At 41.6% G+C, this 6,911-nt stretch overlaps 1 long non-coding RNA gene across 1 annotated transcript; it reads left to right on the top strand.

Moving 5' to 3' along the window:
• Window positions 1-1,369: 1,369 nt before the first annotated feature.
• On the top strand, window positions 1,370-6,418 carry LOC134342875 (uncharacterized). The gene is made up of 3 exons (XR_010017130.1): window positions 1,370-1,634; window positions 4,052-4,208; window positions 6,319-6,418. It is a non-coding gene; the product is annotated as an uncharacterized LOC134342875 (long non-coding RNA).
• The last annotated feature ends 493 nt before the right edge of the window (window positions 6,419-6,911 follow it).

The raw sequence follows: 6,911 nt of genomic DNA, 5'->3' as shown, positions 1-6,911 counted from the left end.
CTGAATGTGGACTATCAGCTATTTTAGCAAGCTCCGTATAGTCCACCATGGGTGCATTAGCGAGGGCTATGTGAACTGGATCAGGCATTTGCTGCATGAAGAGTTCTTTAAAAATAAAACAAGGATGGTGACTTCCCAGGAGAGACAGCATGTGGTCCATTAGCTCTGAAGATCCAGCATTGCTGAGGCTGGTAAGGAGAGCGACTGGTTTGTGCAATCAAACACCAATAGTATAAAAGTAATGCTATCACATAGAAATATTCGGTGGTGCTGGTGGTGTCTTCTTGCAGCACAAATTGGGCCTTGGCTTGTACAAACAAAACAACAGCATTTTGCTCCGAAACCTCCAGCTGTTTCAAAGCAACTGCATTGGCTGACATGTTCAGTAACTCTGGAATCATCCTAGAGCATCAGGGTCACAAATAGTTTCTGCAAATAAAACAAAGTGAGGTGTTTTATATTTAAGAAAAACTGTAACACATTCTATTGAACTCCAAAACCTGTAAACTAAGCATGTTAAAAACCCTGTAAATAATTACATCATCATGTCAGACCAGCCTCTTACAGTGAAGACCAAGGGGTTACTTTATAAAGCTGTATAAAATCATGAGGGGTATAAGGAAATCTGGGTCCAAGTTTATAATTCGCAAAAGGTTAGTGTAGAGGGACTTCAAATCACTTAATCAACCATTGAAGTAAGTTTATGCTTCACCTACATGGTGAAGGCCACATTTGAAGTCTTGGATGGTTCAAACATTGAAAACTATTCAGAACAGATTTAAAAACAAGACAACTGCCTGCAATGAGCTGGTTGGCTTATGTTGGACAAGTTAGACTGCTGTTTAGAAGGATAAGAATGTTTTTGATTGAAACAAGGGAGTGCATATTTAAAGCGGGGGTGAGGTTAACCCCTTTTTTCTTGGAGGTTCCTCAAAGGGTACGAGTTGCATAACGAATGGGAGCAGGATTAGGTCATAAAGTTAATCAAGGCCGCTGGCCATTCAATAAAATCGTCATGTAGTTTGATTGTAACTCTATCTCCATATCACCAAGCAGTAATTTGGAAACCCGTCAGGGTCGCTTGTCAATCAAAATAAGTAGCATGACCACAACCAATCACTCTCCAGTCTGTCTGGTAATCATCCATTCATCAATCAGACTGCAGCTCCCGAACCATTGGCTCACTACCTTTTGACTTTGTAGGCAGACCTCCATGCCCGTCTTCACTTTTCTGTCATTGATTGTAGTCGATGTCGACGCGGGGCAGTAACCCCTCTCTGATTTGTGCAGAATATTGTCAGTCAAATTCACAAGTCTGCGCTCGCTCGGCTGGTCCGTGGTCCCGGGGAACGGCAGCTCTGGGGGCGGGGGGGGGGCGGTTTGGTGTGTGCACTTTCGGTGGCCCGCGTTCGGGCTGCGGGTCCCAGCACTTCCGCCATGAGGAAGCAGATGGACAGTTCAGCCGCAGTCCCCAGGGACTAGACGGGCAGGCCAGCCTTAGTAACCGGAACCCCAGCGGGCTGGATGGACAGTAGTAAAAATTAATTCCTGATGAAGGGTCTCGGCCTGAAACATCGACTGCACCTCTTCCTGGAGATGCTGCCTGGTCTGCTGCGTTCACCAGCTATTTTTATGTGTGTTGCTTGAATTTCCAGCATCTGCAGAATTCCTGTTGTTTGCGTTTTTAAAAATTAATTGTGTTAGTTTAAATGTACCAAGTGAAATGGCATGATCTTTTTTTCCAGTTTTCAATTCTAAACCGCTTAATAAAACGAATGCCTGTGACATTTAAGGGATAGCGATCGCATGAAGATTAAATTGGCCAAGAGATAGAAAACCAAAAACAGTGATGCATGTTAAATTTTCAGAGTGAGCAATAATATTCCCCAGGGCTCAATGTGGTTTTTTAACAATGTATTGACAGACTATGGTAAACACGGCATTATTTGAAAGTTTATTCTTTCCCAGTCAGAGAAAAGCCCTGGGCCTGCTCTGCTGAGTGTTTCCAGCATTCTTGTGGGTTTTTTTTAAATTTCAGATTTCCAGGGTTAAATGTTTTGATTTTCAGGCCTGCGTATACCTGGCTTGTGACGGTTATCCTTTGTGAATAAAGTTTACACATGCGCTGACTTTCTAGATGTCCAGCATCTGACTTGTGCTCATGGATTTAATCTTTGTCAATGGCTCAGCAATCTTCTCTCTTTTATTCCAAAGCAGCCTGTCATAGATCTCGTCAGGCTCTTGGGATTTATCCACCTTCAAGTCCATTAAGACATCTTATGCTTTATTTTTAATTTTCACATATTCTACAATTTCACTGCTCCCTCTCCCTGAATTTTCCCTACAACAATGTACCTCTTTAGTGAGAATTAGTCATTTAAGACCTCACCTTCATTCTTTGGCTTCACCAGTAAATTGCGACTTTGGTTCCTAATAGACCTTACTCTTTCACTTGTTCTTAATATCCTTATTAAAACAGTTTAGGGGTTTTGAAAGTTTTGTTTGCCAGTGTTATTTTTTTTATTCCTTCCTACCTTTTATAAATATCTTCCCCAACCCTTGTAACATTCAGTACTCCTGAAGAGTCTCCCCTATTTTCAGTCCTCTCTGATTTTTTTCCTTTATCCAGCTTTCAGTATCCATTGATACCCAGGGTTTTCTTGGAATTCCTGGTTTATCTATCACCCTTGTAGAAGCACATTGGCCCTGAGTTAATATTTACTTTTAAAGGACTCCCATTTGATGGATAGATGATTTACCTCCAATTTAACTGCACTTAGTCTAAATTTGCCAGCGTCTGTCTTTAAGATTTTGAAATCAACCTTCCTCCAATTCGAGGCCTTCATTTCTGAACCATCTTGCCCCTTTCTATAATCCCTTGAAGTTTCCAGAATCATTATCAACATCTGCAGATTGCTCTCTCACTAACACTTCAACTACTAACCTGACTACATTCCATAAGGTCATGTTCAGTACTGTCCCTTCTCTAGTAGAACGGAGTATGTACCGAAAAATATTCTCTAATAGTTCCATCCTCTTTGAGCCTTACTGCTAAAATGGTCCCAGTGAATAATGGGAAAGTTGAAATCCCCTTGTAGTACAACCTTGCATTTCTCTATGATTTGGCTGCATAACTGCTCTTCTATTTCCTGCTGGCTCTTAGAAGGCCAGCAGGAAATAGAAGTAAAGAGACTGCCCCCATTTCAATTCGCACCTGATCTTAGCATATCCTGCCTCATAACTACAGCAGTGGACTCCTCATTCACAATTGCAAATCTACCATGTTTTACATTCCTCTGCCCCTCCACATGATTATGTCTGAACATACTGTAGTATGGAATATTAATTTGCCAGCTCTGCTCTCTGTCAGATCTCTAATTTCATGGATGACTTTAATTTGCATATACACTCATTGGCCACTTTATCAGGTACACTGTACACCAGCTTGTTAATGTAAATATCTAATCAATCACATGGCAGCAGTTCACTGTATAAGAGCATGCTGACATGGTTCAGTTGTCTAGATCAAACATCAGAACGTATTTTATGTCCTTCTGTGTTACGTCATTCCAGGCAGGTCAGGTTGGTGAAGCACACATAGTCAGATTTGTCTGAAATGTGTATTTTGATCCCATCTGCTGTAAATTAATTTTTGTTCTCTGCAATACATAATTTGTCATTGTCAAGCCAAATAGAGTCTTGTGAACTATGTACAGGAAGCAAACAGACTCCAGAATTCAAAAAATGCACATTGTCACTGTCAAGATTATTAGTGTAACGTGGCTAAGAAGTGTTTTCATGATCGGAGTTTTAACGTTAGTGTTATTGATGAGAATTCTCCAGTGTAGTCAATGACCACAAGGCTGGCAGGTGAACTACAGGAATGGGTTAGTGGAGTAGAATTTTCAATGAGATGAAGTTCATTTTTTTAGAAATTACGAGGTGCTGTGGAGTACATTGGAATAATTGAGATTAACAAGTAATGTACTGATGTGATACTGAACGTATTGGTAGAATTAATGCACGATATTTATTCTTTTTCTGGTTTCAGGTATTTCATTCCACATTACCATTGACATGGTTCTGATGAACCCCTTTATTCAAGCATTGCAGTGTTTGTGATGAAAGTGCTCTCACAAAGAATTCGGTCTTCATGGTGGAGGACATGTCCAACATGACAAGGAGAAATGTTATGGATACGATGGGAGGTAAGGACGTTGATAGAACAGCTATCACTGAAGAGGTAGTGCTGAGTAAACTTGTGGGCCTGAAGATAGATAAGTCACCCGGTGCAGATAGATGCATCCCAAAGTAGTGAAAGAAATTGCAGACGTTATAGTAGAGGCTTTGGTGATAATTTACCAAAATTCTCTGGACTCTGGACAGGTCCCGGTGGATTGGAAAATGGCAAATGTCACGCCACTGTTCAAAAAAGGATGTGGGCAAAAGGCAGTAACCATGGGCCAGTTAGTTTAACATCTATAGTTGGGAAAATGCTTGAAGCCATCATTAAAGAAGAAATAGCGAGGCATCTGGAAAGAAATGGATCCATCAGGCAGATGTCGCATGGATTCAGCAAAGGCAGATCCTGTTTGACAAACTTACTGGAGTTCTTTGAGGAAATAACAAGCGCAGCAGATAGAGGGGAACAGATGGACATTATTTACTTGGATTTTCCAAAGGTGTTTGATAAGGTGCTGCATAAAAGACTGATTCATAAGGATGCATAGAGTTGGAGGTGATGTATTAGCATGGATAGAGGATTGGTTAACTAATAGAAAGCAGAGAGTTGGGATACATGGATATTACTCTGGTTGGCAATCAGTGGTGAGCAGTGTGCTGTGGTGGTTGGTGCTGGGCCCACAACTGTTCACAATAAATGTTAATGATCTAGAAGAGGGGACCGAGTGTAGTGTATCCAAGTTTGCTGATGATACTAAATTGAGTGCAAAGCACTCCTGACACAATATGTAGATAAGCCTACAAGAGGAGAGGCTGTACTTGATCTGGTATTGGGAAATGAACCTGGTCAGGTGTCAGGTGTCTTGGTGGAAGAGCATTTTGGAGATAGTGATCATAATTCCCTCTCCTTTGGAGAGGGGATAGCATTGGAGAGGGATAGGAGCAGACCAGTTAGCAAAGGGTTTAATTGGAGTAAGGGGAAATGTGAAGCTATCAGGCAGGAACTTGGAAGCATAAATTGGGAACAGATGTTCTCAAGGAAATGTACGGCAGAAATGTGGCAAATGTTCAGGGGATATTTGTGTGACGTTTATGTTCCAATGAGACAGGGAAAGGACAGTAGGGTACAGGATACGGAGAGTTTGCAGAGACATAGATAGGTTAAGTGAGTAGGGAAGGGTCTGACAGATGGTGTGCGATGTTGGTAAATGTGAGGTCATCCACTTTGGAAGGAAGGAAAACTGAAAGAGCAGATTATTTAAATGGTAAAAAAAGAATTGCAGCATGCTGCTGTGCAGAAAGACTTGGGAGTACTTGTGCATGAATCGCAAAAAGTTGGTTTGTAGGTGCAGCAGGCTATCAAGGCGGCAAATGGAATATTGGCCTTCATTGCTAGAGGGATTGAATTTAAGAGCAGGGAGGTTCCGCTGTAACTGTACAGGGTACTGGTGAGGCCGCATCTGGAGTACTGCGTGCAGTTCTGGTCTCCTTACTTGAGGAGGAAGGTACAGGCTTTGGAGGCGGTGCAGAGGAGGTAAACCAGGTTGATTCCAGAAATGAGGGGGTTAGACAATGAGAAGAGATTGAGTTGCCTGGAACTGTACTCACTGGAATTCAGAAGAATGAGAGGAGATCTTATAAAAACATATAAAATTATGAAAGTGATCGATAAGGTAGAGGCAGGAAAGTTGTTTCCACTGTAGGTAAGACTAGAACTAGGGACATAGCTTGAAGATTCAGGGGAGTAGATTTGGGACGGAGGTGAGGAGGAACTGCTTTTCCCAGAGGGTGGTGAATCTGTGGAATTCTCTGCCCAATGAAGCAATGGAGGCTACCCCAGTAAATATATATTTAAGACAAGGTTGGATAGATTTTTGCATAGTAGAGGAATTAAGGGTTATGGGGAAAAGGCAGGTTGGTGGAGATGAGTCCATGGTCAGATCAGTCATGATCATACTGAAAGGTGGAACATGCTCAACGGGCCAGATGGCCTACTTCTGCTCCTATTTCTTGTGTTATGATGTGGTAGACACTGAAGGGGTTTGAAGGGGAGGGGAACATGAAGCTGCATTACTGTGTTGCTGTGTATAACTTGTACTACTACTTCCTGACACTGCATTACTACCTTATGTCCAGTACAAGTTAAACTCCATGGCATCCTTGGACCACTCGATGTGATTCTATGCTCCATTCCAGGCAGGTGAATGGATATTGTATGAGTGCGAGAGTCCATAGGCAAGTGATTTTAAAAGTTTTATTTCCATTTGCACAAAACAGGCTTTGCATTATTTACTATTTAATACTGATTAATGTACCCTTTGTAAAAGTGCATCAGTGAGTGGCAGGTTCCTTCTTGGCACACTGTTCCCTTATGATGAGTGCTTACTCTCGGCCATGTCATTCAGAAAACTGCTAAATGGAGACTAGACCAACCTCTGCCACATGGTTGAAAGTTGGATGTCAAACACCCTTAGCTACTAATTGCACTGCATTGTCTAATCAGAGGTAGATGCCTGCCCATCATATTCCAGAGCAGAATATGGCTGACTTCACTTTTCCAGCTTTTGCAATTATAGATCTGTAATTATGAAGATCCATCCAAGAAGCATTTAACATGTCTGACAATATCAGAATCAACTAATAATTGTCAATGTAGAACATATTATACAATCTGTCTAACCAATTTTATAGAGTTTTTCTAGGAGGTTACCAGGAAAGTTGATGAAGGA

Source organism: Mobula hypostoma, chromosome 2 (genome assembly GCF_963921235.1).
Source record: "Mobula hypostoma chromosome 2, sMobHyp1.1, whole genome shotgun sequence".
NCBI lineage: Eukaryota > Metazoa > Chordata > Chondrichthyes > Myliobatiformes > Myliobatidae > Mobula > Mobula hypostoma.
Note: the sequence above shows the minus strand (reverse complement) of the source record. Positions and strands in the feature narration are given on the sequence as shown.